Raw genomic sequence first — 15,780 nt, 5'->3', positions numbered from 1 at the left:
GCAAAGCTTTATTGAAGCGGCTTGCAAGCAGAGATAAGGAAGGCCTAGGCAACGCTTACCCCCATCTCACAGAACGAAGGACTTGCAAGGGTTTTTAAAAATACTTGAGCGGCAACTGGACTGGATCAAAAGCAAAGAAGTTTCCAGGATAAACTCAATGCTTCGAAGGTCAGCGGAGCAAGGGGGGTGGGGGTTTGGGGACTATGGCTTAAGGGGACTTCTAGTCAATTGGCAAAATAATTCTATTATGAAAACATTCTGCATCCCACTTTGAAATGTGGCATCTGGGGTCTTAAATGCTAACAAGCAGCCATCTAAGATGCATCAATTGGTCTCAACCCACCTGGATCAAAGGAGAATGAAGAAAGACCAAGGTCACACAATAACTACGAGCCCAAGAGACAGAAAGGGCCACATGAACCAGAGACTTACATCATCCTGAGGCCTGAAGAACTAGATGGTGCCCGGCCACAACCGATGACTGCCCTGACAGGGAGCACAACAGAGAACCCCTGAGGGAGCACGAGAACAGTGGGATGCAGACCCCAAATTCTCATAAAACGACCAGACTTAATGGCCTGAGACTAGAAGAATCCCGGCAGTCATGGTCCTCAAACCTTCTGTTGGCCCAGGACAGGAACCATTCCTGAAGACAACTCATCAGACATGGAAGTGACTGGACAATGGGTTGGAAAGAGATGCTGATGAAGAGTGAGCTACTGGTATCAGGTGGACACTTGAGACTGTGATGGCATCTCCTGTCTGGAGGGGAGATAGGAGGGTAGAGAGGGTTAGAAACTGACAAAACCATCACGAAAGCAGAGGCTGGAAGGAGGGAGTGAGCTGACTCGGGGACAGTAAGTGGGAGTATGGAGTAAGGTGTATATAAGCTTACATGTGAAAGACTGACTTGATTTGTAAACTTTCACTTAAAGCACAGTAAAAATTATTTTAAAAAAATACTTGAGCGGAAAAAAGATTCATGTTTATTCAGGGGCATAGGCGGGATTTTCCGACAACTAGCCCGTTTTGGGTGGGGATAGGCTACCTAAGGTGCACGTGCAGCTGCTTTCTAAGATGGCTCCTGTCCCATAGGCCTCTGGGATTCATAGTAGGACTTATGGGGTGTCATGACTGTGCAGTTTCTCACTCCCTGAGTTTGATTCCCCAGCTGCGGCTGCAGCCCTTCACTGCCCCTGGTGAAAGGTCACACAGCGGTCACAGGTGGATGTTCTACGCATGTTTCTGGGGCTCATTTCATCCGGTTGCTTCTGAGAGACAACTTTAAAGAAGTTTGTGGGCTAGTTTCTGATACCCTGCCCCATTGTTCTGGGGAATGTCTTTGTTTCTGCGCCCTGGCCCATTTCCTGTTACTCTGTCCCTTTAATTTGTTCATGTGAATTGCAGATTTGGGGGCCCCTCCGTTCCCTTAGAACTTTGGATCCAGAAGTACAAGGAATAACAAAGCACTCTTGTAGACTCCAGTAAAGAACCTGGAACTCATATCAGGAAAGGCATCTTGTCTCCCACTAGTACCTACAAAAGGTGTGTGGAAGACACTGGACATTTGAGCTTTCAGAGCAGCCCTCTCACACTTCTTGGCAGCATTCTCTAGGCTCACCAATGTGGTAACACGGCAGACATGAGGGCCACCACAAAGTTATGCTGGTCAGGACGATATAACCCCTTCTGGAAGATCTCAGGTTTCTGCTGAGAATCAGAAAATAACTTCTTTCCCCACCCTGGCCAACTTTCTCCATCCACCACAGAACCCACAACATTGAACATACACAACACCCTCCAGGGTCTCCCCCCATAGGATGTTCTACCCCACAAATTTAACTCATGTATGTTCTTTGCAGGCTTGTCAGTAAGTCACAAAAAATAGGGTTTGGAGAAAAGTATGTGGAGTTGCAACAGACTCTCAGAGTTGGAAGCAACAAATCTGTGAAAGTGCCTCAATAGTGCTGAGCACATAATAGGTACTCAATAAATGATTTTTTTTGTTGTTGTTTTTGGTCTCTTCTAGTTCACAACGTACCTGAGGTGTAAATCATTCTGGACAACTCTGCTAGAATCTTCTTTTCTTTTAATGAACATAAATACATTTCTCTGAGCCATGAGTCAAGAACTGACTTGATGGCAACTGGTTACTGGTTAGCTTCCTCTTATTATATTTACTCCTGGAGCCTTTAGAGAATAACCTTTACCTCTTTTTGCACGTACAACATTCAAAGGCAGCCATTTCATTTTCTAAATATTCACTATAACAATCCCCAAGTTTTCAACCAATCTGCTTATGACCTGATTTTGAGGCCTTCATCATCCTGTTTACTCCCTCGAAATACACTCTTGTCTTTCTCCCTTCTGAAAGGTAACCATGAATTGAACACTATGTTGTGTGGGGAAGGGGTTGGGGGGAAGGAGGCAGCAACTAAGTGTTCACTAAAATACATTTTCTCCTTCTTCCATAGTAGTTGGGTGCATGGCTACTCAGCTAGAGATTACATTTCCCAGCCTCCCTTGCAGCTAGATATTGTCATGGAGCATAATGAGCAAAAACATATATCCACTAGTGAATACCTGTTGCCATCAAGTTGATTCCAACTCATAGCGACCCTATAGGACAAAGTAGAACTGCCCATAGGGTCTCCAAGAAGCAGCTGGTGGATTCAAACTGCCAACCTTTTGGTTAGCAGCCAATCTCTTAATAACTATGGTTTAGCAGTCTCATTTTCTAGTCATCTCAGGAGTTTAGATATTCTTCCAAACTCATTTTAGAGTATCTAGGAGATCTTCTATAATCTCTTCACCAGTTTGGGTCTTAGTCTCTCAGTATTCCCATTCAAAAGTCATAGGAGAAAGTCCAATTGGGCCAGCTCAGCCAACAGAGTCATAGGTCAGGTGTCCACTCTGGTTCAACCACCTGTGGCCAAGACAGAGTCTTGAGATAAAACTACGACAACCTAAATTCACATCTTCGAGTGATGATGAGAGACAATTTCAGATAAAGGCATGGGGCTAAGCATGAACCCCTAATCACACAGAGTTTCTGGAATTTCAAAGTCAAGGACCAAATCTTAGGTTACGCATCCATACCTAAGCACTGACAACTGAGGAGACCCAGTGTGCAAAACTGCCCTGCTCACTTGTGGTAAATTGTTATAGTGGTGGTCTCCAGTGAACAAAACCTCCTGGTGTTTGCACCCTTGTGTAGCCCCCTCCCACACTGACTCTGGACTTGATCATGTGATTTGCTTTGGCCAATGAGACATTAGCAAAATGATGCCAGCAGAGGCTTCGTTAGTGCTTGCATATTGGGGCTTGTCCTCTTGAAATGTTCCTTCTTGGAAGCTAAATGCCATGGTGTGAAGAAACTTGGGCTAGATTACCGAATGGTGAGAGGTATTAGAGGATGAGAGGCCATCTTAGATGTCCTAGTCCAAGCCAGGCTTCCAGCTAAATGTAGCCCATGAGTGACCTCAGCTATACCATGTGGAACAAAACCACTCAGTCGATACTAGTCAGTCCACAAAATCATGAAAAATAATAAATTGCTGTTGTTTTAAGTCACAAAGTTTTGTGGTATTTTATAAAATAAATTCTTTAGATAACTGAACTTTTCTACGTAACTGAAACACCTCCCCTCTCTAAAATCTCCTTGACTACAAAACCCATCTGGAAATCCAGGTGTCTGGCCCAGGACTCTTGGAGAAAATGTTCTGACAGTGAATATGTAGCCAAAAGACCCTCAAAATGGGATCCTGAGATGTCTTCCTTTCCTCCTGAAAACAAATCCTGAAAAATAAAAAAGAAATCCTTAAACAACAAGGCATAAGAACGTTCCATAACTAGCCAGATAAGACCAAGTTCTCAAACAGTGCCCCACACTTCCCTGTTACATAATTTCTTTCCTCCTCAATAAATACATCAACATTAAGGAAAGGCTGTGATTCTTTCTAGTTCTCCTGAAACACCAAGAAAGAAAACTCTCATTGAATGTCTCCTGTTCTCTTGCATCAGTTTCCTGTGAGGTGGCCCAATGTATGGTGGGTTCTACGGCCTTAAAGCTAAAGATAAAAAAAAAACTCTGGTTTATTCCAGAGAGATTACCCAGAGAGGTAAAATTCACCATCTCCTGAGGTCATTAAAAACAGTGGGTACAATGTCTCAGGAGTCCCTGGGTGATGCAAACGATTAAGTCCTTGACTGCTAGCTGAAAGATTGGCAGTTCGAACCCACTTAGAGGTACCTCGAAGGATAGGCCTGGTGATCTGCTTCAGAAAGGTCACAGTCTTGAAAACCCTGTGGAGAAGTTCTACTCTGCATATACTGGGTCACCATGAGTCGCAGTTTCACATGACATCCCAGTTAAGTGGCCTAATAACATGTTTAGTGCTTCTCTTCTACCTCCTGGTTCCTTGCATAGTGCCTGGGTTCTTAAAAGCTTGCAAGTGGTCATCCAAGGCACACAATTGGTCTCTATTCACCTGGAGCAACAGAGGAAGAAGTAGAATAAGGAACAGGAGGAGATATGGAATATGTTGCTAACTGCCTCCATGACTAACTGGTGGGGCAGTGGTTAAGAGCTTAGCTGCTAACCAAAAAGGCTGGCAATTGAAATCTACCAGCCACTCCTTGGAAATCTTATGAGGCAGTTCTACTTTGTCCTACAGGGTTGCTATCAGTCAGAATAGACTTGAGGGCAGCAGGGTTTTGTTTTTTTTTTTTAGGTTTCCATGAAATCGTAAGAACTGGATGGTGCCCAGCTACTATGGCTGAACATTTTGAGCAGAGTCTATAGAAGAATCCTGATCAAAACAGGGTAAATGCAGAAAAGAATTTAAAGTTCTCATGGAGTCCAGACTTTCTGGAGCAATGGAGGCTGAATGAATCCCTGAAACTAATGCTCTGAGATAATCTTTAAACCTTAAACCAAAAAATCTCCTGAAGTCTTCCTAAAACTAAACAATAGTCTAGTCTAACTAGTAAAAAATGTGTTTTGAGCACTGTGCTCTTTGAAGGACTATATGGGATCAAAGTAACAACAGCAACTCAAAACATCAGGTAGGAACTTTAGGGGGCAGTGAGTTTATGTTAACGTGGGAGGAACAACTTAGAAACGAAAAGGAGAGTGAGAATAGTTACACAACTCGAAGAATGTAATCGATGTTACTGAATTGTGGTGAATTGGTGTATGTTTTGCTGTACATATTCTCAACAATAATATAAAATTTTAAAAATGATATTGTGGTCCCAGGAAATACGGATGGGGCACACTGACCATATCAGGCATGGTAGATCAGTGTTGTTACAGTTATCCTACTTTTGTAAAAACAAATACACCTTATGCAACAATAGGGGGAAAAAAAGGAATGTAACCAATGTCATTAACAAATACGTGTGAAACCTATTGAATTGGAACCACCAAAAATATATTAAATAAAAAATAAATCTCTTTTGTTTTTAACCACCAAAATTTGAGGTTATTACTACCGCAGAATCTAGCCCATCCTAGCTAACAGCCTCTCCATCCCATGATCTGTGCCATCTGTGCTTTTGATGAGTACACTTTACATCTCACCCAATGGACTGAAAACAACAGGCTCCATGTGCAAAAAAGAAGGCTCGGCTGTTTTGTTAATTTCTTAATGAATTCAGGCTATTTCCTAATGATTAGTGCTTCACCTCTCCTGGAAACAATTTATCCTTTAAGTAATTTATTCTAGACTCTCACCTGAGGGCCATATCAAGCTCTACAGTCTTCCTTCTTCCCCTTTCTAAAAAATACACTTCTCTGTCTCTAGTTTTCAGGCATCTCTCTCTTTAATTCCACAAGTCCTAAAAACATAAAAAGGTATTTAGATGCTTCATTTTCAGGTTCTTACAACCCTAGAACACAATTCATTCAAGTCAAAAACAAAGTTTCTCTCTTTTAATCACCCTTTCTGGATTTCACTTCCCTCATTCCGTTACCTCTCACTATTTTGCTTTAACCCAAAGTCTGACCGTTTATGAACATGGTCAGCCAGAGGAATCCTTTTCTTCAGATGTCTCTTTCATGTCTTTCTACACTGGGCTAGTCTCACTGTCCCCTGCTATTCATCCCTGCTTAACACTCATTTAACAAACATTTGCCAAGTGCCTACTATGTTTTAAGAAAATGCTTGGTGTGGGATATGATCTCTGCCCTCAAGGAAGTTACCTTAAAAAATGTCAAGTAGACACTAGAGAAGTGGGTAAGAGCCACAACACAAGGGGTCTGGAATGTCCTACATAAGTAGCATAAGGAAGTGCCTAAGAGCATAAACTTTAAAAACAAGACAGTCCTGGGTTTAAATCTAGGTCTCAATTTCCTCATCTGTGCAACCAGGAAAGTAGCAAAGGACTGTTCAAAGAATAAAATCAGACAACACAAGTGTAAAAATGGCACGGCGGGGCACCTGACCTCCTCTAATTTCACATACGAGAAGGAGAATCAAAATCAACAGCCCATGCTGGTTCTTACACAGGCAGGAGTCAGACATGCCTCCACCTTTCAACCTTTTTACCAATTATGACACCAACTGTCCCTCCCAAGGCACTCTCTACTCCACTGCTGGGTTTAATAATTTGTTGCAATGGCCACAAAGAACTCACAGACAATACTCATAATTATGGAGTTTATTAGGGAAGTAACAGGTTACAATTCAGGTTCGGGAATGCTCAGGATAGTGTTCTTTGATCAGGACAGCCTCTTCTCAGTGTCTTTGCAGGCACATCTTTCTCTGGCCCCTTGGCCTCTGCCCTGCTCAGGTAAGTGTTACAAAGCTCTTTTAGCTCTGCTGGTATGTACCCGGAGGCACCCCACTCTGCCAGTTCTATCGCTCTGTGGCTTAGGAAGCCCACCTCGCTGTCTCCTGCCAGTCTCCTGGTTCTGCTGGCTGCCTCTGCTGCCACCATTTCTCTGCGGCTGTTTCTCACCATCTCTGGTGTCACAGCTCTCTGTCTGTCTCCTGGATCTAGGAGGATCTCAGCACAAGGATCCCGGGTCCAAAAGATGCACTCCACTCTTGACTCTTCTTTCTTGGTGGCGTTGAAATCCTCTCTTCCCACCTCTGGGATTGCTCATTTTAAGCCTAGTCAGATGGAAAAACTGACCAATCCCCTCATTAGGGCTGCATACACCTATCTGCATGGTTGTAACCCCACAAGGTGCCATGCACCTTATTTATATTATTAGCAAACTTACCAATCCCTTTGGTGGGCCACCAGCACCTCATTCGCATAGTCTCACCCAGTCATTTGGTGGGAGTTACAAAGACCATGGCTACAAGAGCCATATTAATTCACTGCACCGCAATAAGTAATGCACTCAGCTATATTTAATGCCACTATTATCATGAAGGTGATGGCCAATAATTGAAAATTTTAACCAGGGGTGTGACTATTCAAATTTGTATCTTAGAAATATTAATAATTGAATACACTAACAAGAAAGTTCGAAGAGTCAGCCTAAAGTCCAGAAAGGCAATTAAGAGGCTGATGCAGTAGTCAATGGTTCAAGTAAGAACCTGAACCATAGAAGGGATGAAAGAAGCAAAACGATTTCTAGGATATTAAGACAGAATCAACAGAACTTAGTAATCAAGTGACTATGGGAGGGTGATGGAAGGAGGAGTTAAGAATGACTTTTGAATTTATGACTTCTGGAACTGAACAGATGATAGATAGCACCATTCACCAACGAGGGAAACACAGGGAGTAACAGAATTTTTGGAGAAAGGAAGATGATAAATTTAATTTCAAGGACACGAAATTTGAAGATGCTATGAAACATTATAAGGGGGCAGTGCCAGTTCAGGGGTAGAATTCTTGCCCTCCATGCAGGAGACGCAGGTTTGATTCCAGGCCAATGCACCTCATGTGTAGCTACTGCCTGTCTGTCAGCGGAGGCTTGTGTGTTGCTATGATGCTGAATACATTTCAGTGGAGCTTCCCAACTAAGATGGACTAGGAAGAAAAGCCTGCCGATCTGCAACTCATCATGGGGATGGGATGGCACAAGACCAGGCAGCATTTCATTCTGTTGTGGATGAGGTCTCCCTAAGTCAGGGTGGAATGCTAGCAACTTGACTCAATGGCCACTAACAACCATGACTAATGGCCTTTGAGCATCTTTTCATATGCTTATTGCCCATTTGGATAGTTCTTTGATGAAATGTCTAGTCAAGTCCTTTGCCCATTTTTTAACTGAGTCCTTCGTTTTTTTGTTGTTGAGTTGTTGCTGTTGTTCTTGCTGTTAGCTGTTGTTGAGTCCGCCTCTGATTCATGGAGACCCCATGCACAACGGAATGAAATACTGCCTAGTCCTAAACCACTCACATGATCGGTTGCAGAATGGACCACTGTGATCCACAGGGTTTTCATTAGCTGATTTTTCAGAAGATTGCCACCGGCCTCTCTTCTTAGTTCATCTTAGTCTGGAAGCTCCACGGAAACCTATTCGGCATCATATTCAGCAAATCTCCACTGACAGACAGGGGTCTCCCACATCGAGGTTGAGAATTTTACCACTGAGTCACCACTGATAAAACCCAAACCCGTTGCCATCAATTTGATTCTGACTGATAGCGATTCTATAGGACAAAAGAGAACTGCCCCACAGGGTTTCCAAAGAGCAACTGGTGGATTCGAATGGCCGACTTTTGGTTAGTAGCCTTAGCTCTTAACCACTGTGCCTTAATATATATTCTGGATATTACATGCTTCCCAAATATTTTCTCCCATTCTGTAGGTTGTTTCTTCACTTCCTTGATAAATTTCTCTGATGCACAGAAGCTTTTAATTTTGATGAAGTCCAATTTATCTATTTTATCTTTTATTGTTCATGCTTTTGGTGTCATATGTAAGAACCCACTGTCAAAAACTAGGTCCTGAAACATTACCCCTATTCTAAGAGTTTCATGGTTTTAGTTTTTACACTTAGTCATTGATCCATTTTGATTTAATCTTTATATATGGTATGAGATATGAGTCAAACTTCATTCGTGTCCATAGAGAGATCCAACGGTCCCAGCATCATTTGTTGACGAGACTATTTTTTCCCCCACTGAAGGGACTTGGCACCCTAGTTCAACATCAGTTGCCCACAGATACATGCATTTATTTCTGGACTCCCAATTCTACCTGGTTGGTCTTATCTCTATCTGTATACTGGTACCAGACTGTTTGGATTACTACAGCTTTATAATACCCTTTGAAATAGAAGTGTGAGTCCTCCTACTTTGTTGTTCTTTTTCAAGATTGCAATTCCATATAAATTTGAGGATTCGCTTTTCTACTTCTGCAATAAAGACTATTGGCATTTTGATAGGAATCATGTTGAATCTCTACGTCACTTTGGGTAGTATTTCTATCTTAACAATACTAAGCCTTCAAATCCAAGAAGTGTCTCTCCCTTTATTCAGATCTTCTTTAATTTCTTTCAATGACGTTTTTCTATAGTTTTCAGTGTACACTCTTTTCACCTTCCTGGTTAAATTAATTCCTTGGTATCGTATTATTTAAGATGTCACTGAAAATGGAATTGTTTTCTAAATTTCCTTTTCAGACTGTTCATTGCTTTTAGGTAGCAGCTGAGTCCTTAACCATTGCACCATCAGGACTCCGTACGTCAAGGTAATCCTGATTAATTTTATTCAGATAAAGAAAAAAATCTGTGAAGTCTCTTCTCTAAATTACCTTCAGTAAGGTTCTCATAAATGTTCCCCACAATTAACTTTCATAGTACCTACCAACAATTTACTCAAACACAGAGTTAGTTCATAGAAACAAATAAACTATTATTTCTATTTCTTTATGGGTGGGTAAATCTGTCGTGTTATCAGTAATTAAAATAATCCTATTGTACCCCCTCTCTTATACTTTGCAATCTCTTTCATTAAAGGTATTTACTAAACCTAATCTTCTTTGTCTAATTAAGATTCCCATTAAGATAATGCTTAGGGTCGCTGTGAGGCAGAATCCACTCAATGCCAACAGTTTAAGATAATGCTTGTTCCACAATTATTTGTAGTTCACAGTTCAGTATTTTTTATTCATCATTTTCTGAAATTCTTTCCTTTTTCTTCCAGATATAATTATCCACTCGATCTGCAGGTAACACTTTCTTTAGCCATATGAAGTCAAAATGTAACCATCAATTTAAATTCTGTCATATATTTTATATATTGAAAGTATATTCAAGTCTTAAATGAAAGGCCAAAACTTTCTTCCAAAGCCCAATTCAATCGCCTAATCTATGGCAGACCAACCTAACAAGAGACACAAACTGACGTTCAACAATATCTGAGGGACAACTCTTAGGAGACTATCTGGTTTAAAAATTGTTGTTAAGAGGACCCTTCCACATGTACAGATTACTGAGGTCCTCAAAGAAGTTTGCTCATGTGGTTGTATCTACTAATGTTTACTGTATTCCAAATTAAAACTAAACATTTTTAAAAACTGTTTTTAAATACTTTTCATAATAAAATATCATTTACCTATTAACATAAATAAATTTTCTATGAAAATAATTATCTTCAAAAGAATTTTGTGAAAACAGTAGCACAGTTTCACATTTTTGCAAAACTCTTTAATGTCTGAATTAAAAGAAAAAAGTTGGTGTCTCACAGCCATTTCTTCATTTAATGTGTTGAAATAAACTGTCTTCATTCAAAAACATGCAGAAAATCTCCACTCATACAAAACAGCCTTTTCAGATAATTGTGGACATTCTTCTTTGATAGGACATCAAAACTTGACCAACAGAAAACATATCATACAGCTACAGCAATCAGAATGGTCTGGTACTAGTGTAACAACAGACACACAAATCAATGGGATAGAACTGAGAGTCCAGAAATAAATCCACACATCTGCGATCAACTGATTTTTATAAGGGTGCTAACTAAGTTCCACTCGATATGGAAAGAAAAGTCTCCTCTACAAATGGTGTTAGGAAAATTGAATTTCCATATGCAAAAAATGAAACAGGATCCATGCCTCACAGCATATACAAAAACAAATTCAAAATGGAGTAAGAACCTAAATGTGAAAACTAAAGCCATAACATTGTTAGAAGAAAATGCAGAGGCAATGCTTTCAGGCCTAGTTTTGAACAATGGATTACCTATACAATACCAAAAGCACAAACAGCAAAAGGTAAAATAGATAAATGGGACCTCATAAAAACGAAAGATTTCTGTTCATCAAAACACTTTGTCAAAAAGTGAAAAGGCAAGCTATCAACCAGGAGAATATCTTCGGAAGCCATATATTCGAGAAGAATCTAAAACCCAAAATACATATAAAGTCTCAACAACCTAACAACAAAAAGAAAACCCAATCAAAAAATGGGCAAAGGACTTGAATAGACATTTCACCAAAAAAAACACATTCAAATGACCAACAAAGACGTGAAAAAATACTCAACATCATTAGTCATCAAGAGATGCAAATCAAAATCACAGTGAGGGTGCACTTCACTTCTCCCAGGCTGGTGGCATAATGGTTAAGAGCTCTGCTGCTAACCAAAAGGTCAGCAGTTTGAATCCATCAATTGCTCCTTGCAAACCCTATGAGGTAGTTCTATTTTGTCCTATAGCGCTGCAATGAGTTGGAATCTACTCGAAGACAACGAGTTTTTGTTTGTTTGTTTAGGTTGGCTTAAAAAAAAAAACCAAAGTAACAAATATGGGCAGGGCGAGGATGTGGGGAAATTGGAACCATTATCCATTGCTGGTGGAATGCAAAATGGTACGGACCACTGTGGAAAACAATGTAGCAGTTCCTCAAAACACTAAAAACAGTATCAGATAACCCAGCAACTCCACTCCTAGGCATATACCACAAAGACTTGAAAACAGAGACTCAAAGAGAGACTTGTACACCAATGTTTATTGCAGCACTATTTAGAACAGCCACAACAACCTAAATGCCCATCAACAGACGAATGTATAAACAAAAATGTGGAGCATACATACAATGGAATACCATTCAGTCAGTAAGAGAAATGAAGTCTTGATACATGCTTTAATATGGATGGAGCTTAAAGACATTACGCTGAGTGAAAGAAGTCGATCATAAAAAAGATAAATATTGTATGACCTTACTTATAGAAAAAGATAAGAAAAGGCAAATGTATAGAGACCAAAGTTTCTCAGTGGCTACTGGGGCAGGAAGCAGGGGAAAAAAGAGGGTTACTGCTTATAAGGAACCAAGGTTTGGGTTATGGTGATGGAAAAATTATATTCGTTCAAGTCAAGGTTACACAGCCAATTAATCAAACTGCTGTCATTAAGAAGCACACCTGTAAAAAGCTGAATTGGCAAAAGTTGTGCAACAGATATGTTTACAAAAACAACAAAACAACAACAAAAAGAGAGGAGCTGCTAAGGCTGCTTCTGTACAACCAAATACCTCCTGGGATTTGGTTCCTTGGTTCAGAAGTTTAGGGTCATGGTTTCATGGTACATCCAAGTTAACTGGCCTAATACTGTGTTTAGTGTTTTTGTTCTACCTCCTTGTTTGCTGTGTAGTGCCTGGGGTCTTCAAAGCTTGCAATCTGCCATCCAAGGCACAACAACTGGTAACTACTTGCCAGGAGAAAGAGAAGAAGGAGAGTCAGGCACAGGAGGTGGAAATGGAATGTGTGGATAATTGCGTCCATGAACAACTCTCTCATTTGCCAGGCAACCAGAAGAACTGGATGGTGCCTGACTACCATTACTGAACATTTTGATCCAAGATTCTACAGAAGAATTCTGATCAAAAGTGGGAAAAATGCAGAACACAACTTTAAATTCTCAGAGACTCCAGACTTTGTGGAGCCATGGGGGATGGACAAACTTCTGAAATTACTACCCTAAGATAACGTTTAAACCTAAAACCAAAAATATCCCCTGAAGTCTTCTTAAAACCAAACAATACTTTAGCTTAACTAGTAAAGAATGCCTTGAGCATTATGTTCTTTGAAGACTTATGTGGAATCAAACTTGACAACACGATTCAAAAGATTATGTAGGAGTCTTAGGGTTTATGCTTATGGGGGAGGATTATCTCAGAGAAGGAGGGTGAGAATGGTTGCACAATTCAAAGAATGCAATTAATGTCACTAAATTGTACCTGCAGAAAGTGTTGAATTGGTATATATTTTGCTGCATATACTCTCAGCCACACACAAAAAAAAATTATTTTAAAGAGGCAAGGAAAAGAAAACTATTTCATAGACAAAAACATCTGAAAGAATAAAATACCTAGGAATTAATTTAACCACGGAGGGCAAAGACTTTTAACTGAACACCATAAAACATTGCGGAAAGAAATTAAACACCTCAATAAATAAAAACACACTCCACGTTCTTAATACTGTTAAAATGTCAATACTACTCAAACCAATCAACAGATTCAATGCAATCCTTACAGAAATTCCAACAGTCTCTTGGCAGAAATGGAAAAGTCAATCCTCCAATTCATACGAAACTGCAAGGGGCTCTGAATAGCCAAAGCAACCCTGAAAAATAAAAACAAAGTAAGAGGACTCAAACTTCTCTGTTTCAAAAACTAGTATAAAGCTACAGTAATCAAAACAGTTTGGTACTGGTATAATGACAAAGATATAAACAAATTAAATAGAATTGGGAGCCCAGAAATAAATTCATTTTCTACGGTCAACTGATTTTTTTACAAGGTGCCAATTGTATTCAATTGGGGAATAGTCTTCAATAAATGGTGTTGAGAAAAAGAATGCAAAAGAATGACATTGGGCCCATACCTCACACCATGTATGAAAATTAACTCAAAATAGATGAATGATCTAAATGTCAGAACTAAAAGCTTAAAATGGTAAGAATAAAACACGCTTTGGGATCCAGTTTCCGACAATGGATTCTAAGATATAACACCAAAAACAGCAGTAACAAAAGATAAAACAGATAAATCCAGTTCTCCAAATTTAAAAACTTCCAAAGAATTTTATCAAGGAAGTTAAGAAACAACCTACAGGATCCAAGAAAATATTTAGGAACCATATATCTGATAAGGGTTTAGTATCCAGAATATTAAAAAAACCAAAACAAAAAAAACCCCTACAACTTAACAACAAAAAACAAACCACCAAATTTAAAAACAGGCAAAGGATTTGAACAGACATTTCTCTAAAGAACACACAAACAGTCAATAAGCACATAAAAAGGTGCTCAACACAAGGGAGGATAAAGGAAACCAAAGACACAAGGGAAAGATTAGCTCAAAGAACTAATGGAACACAACTACCACAGCCTCCACCAGACTGAGTCCAGCACAACTAGATGGTAGGTACCCTGCTACCATCACCAACTGCTCTGACAGGGGTCACAACAAAGGGTTCCAGACAGAGTTGGAGAAAATGTAAGACAAAATTCTAACTCACAAAAAAAGACCAGACTTATTGGCCTGACAGAGACTGGAGAAACCCCGAGAGTATAGCCACACTTTTAGCGCAGTAATGAAGTCCTCATTCCTGAGGTTCACCCATCAGCCAAAGATTAAACAGGCCCATAAAACAAAAGGAGACTTAACAGGGCACACCACCCCAGGGGCAAGGACAAGAAGGCAGCAGGGGACAGGAAAGCTGGTGATGGGGAACCCAAGATTGAGAAGGGGAGAGTGTTGACATGTCGTGGGGTTGGCAACCAATGTCACAGAACAGTATGTGTATTGTTAAATGAGAAACTAGTTCGCTCTGTAAATCTTCACCTAAAGTACAATAAACAAAAAAATATTTTAACTTAAGGGGAAAAAAAGATGCTTAACCCGTCATTAATCATTAGGGAAACACAAATCAAAACCACAGCAGCACTTCACTCTCACTAGGATAACTATTACCAGAAAAATGGGAGATGACAACTGTTGGTAAGGATATGGAAAAATTGGAACCCTAATCAATTGTTGGTGGGAATGTAAAATGGTGTAGTTGCTGTAGAAAAGTCTGGTGGTTCCTCATAAAGTTAAACATAGAATTACCACATGACTCCGCCACTGCACTATTAGGTATATACCTACCCAAAAGACTTGAAAGCAGGGTGTGATCATTATGGTTGTGTTTCAAACTGACTGGGCTGTGACCCTCAGTGGTTTGGCAGTTGTATAATGATATAATCACTTCCACGATGAGATGTGATATAATGTAATCACCTCAACGATGGGATCTGCTGTAAGTAGCCAATCAGTTGAAAGGGAGTTTCCTTGGGGGTGTGGTCTGCAACCAATATAGGAAGACTTTCTGGCAAGGCTCATGGACTTCTGATTGTTCTGGATTCTGCAGCTGGCTCCTGCTTGTCTGACCTCCAGTTATTGGGACTTGAGCTACCAGCTTACCTGCCATCTTGCCTGCCAAGTTTGGGTTCCCCAGCCCTGCAGCTATGTGATTCACGAGAAGCCTGCGGCCTGATCCACGGATTTAGGACATTCCAGCCTCTACGACCACATTAGCCATTTCCGTCACACAAATCTCTCTCTATAGGTATTTATCCGCTTTACTGGATTTGCTTCTCTAGAAAACCCAGCCTAAGACTCAGGGTCTCAGTGTCCTGCTTACCGATGTTCACTGGAGCATTATTATTGTTGTTGTTAGATGACGTCGAGTTGGTTCCAACTAATGGTGACCCTATGCAAAACAGAACGAAAAATGGTGTGGTCCTGTGCCATTCTAACAATTGTTGCTATGTTTGAGCCCACTGTTGCAGCCACTGTGTCAATCCACCTCGTTGAGGGTCT

General features: G+C 40.4%; 1 long non-coding RNA gene across 3 annotated transcripts in view; it reads right to left on the bottom strand.

Moving 5' to 3' along the window:
* Positions 1–482: 482 nt before the first annotated feature.
* LOC104847272 (uncharacterized) overlaps positions 483–15,780 on the bottom strand; it is a 38,816-nt gene continuing 23,518 nt past the window's right edge. For 2 of the 3 annotated variants that reach the window (XR_010318955.1, XR_002784440.2), the window contains 2 exons: positions 5,738–5,841; positions 483–3,798 (listed from right to left, as the gene is read on the bottom strand). This is a non-coding gene — a long non-coding RNA (uncharacterized LOC104847272). Of the gene's footprint in view, positions 3,799–4,243; positions 4,491–5,737; positions 5,842–15,780 lie in introns of those variants that run through there. The other variant, XR_010318956.1, reaches the window with a different exon arrangement.

Source organism: Loxodonta africana, chromosome 22, assembly GCF_030014295.1.
Source record: "Loxodonta africana isolate mLoxAfr1 chromosome 22, mLoxAfr1.hap2, whole genome shotgun sequence".
Lineage (NCBI taxonomy): Eukaryota > Metazoa > Chordata > Mammalia > Proboscidea > Elephantidae > Loxodonta > Loxodonta africana.
Note: the sequence above shows the minus strand (reverse complement) of the source record. Positions and strands in the feature narration are given on the sequence as shown.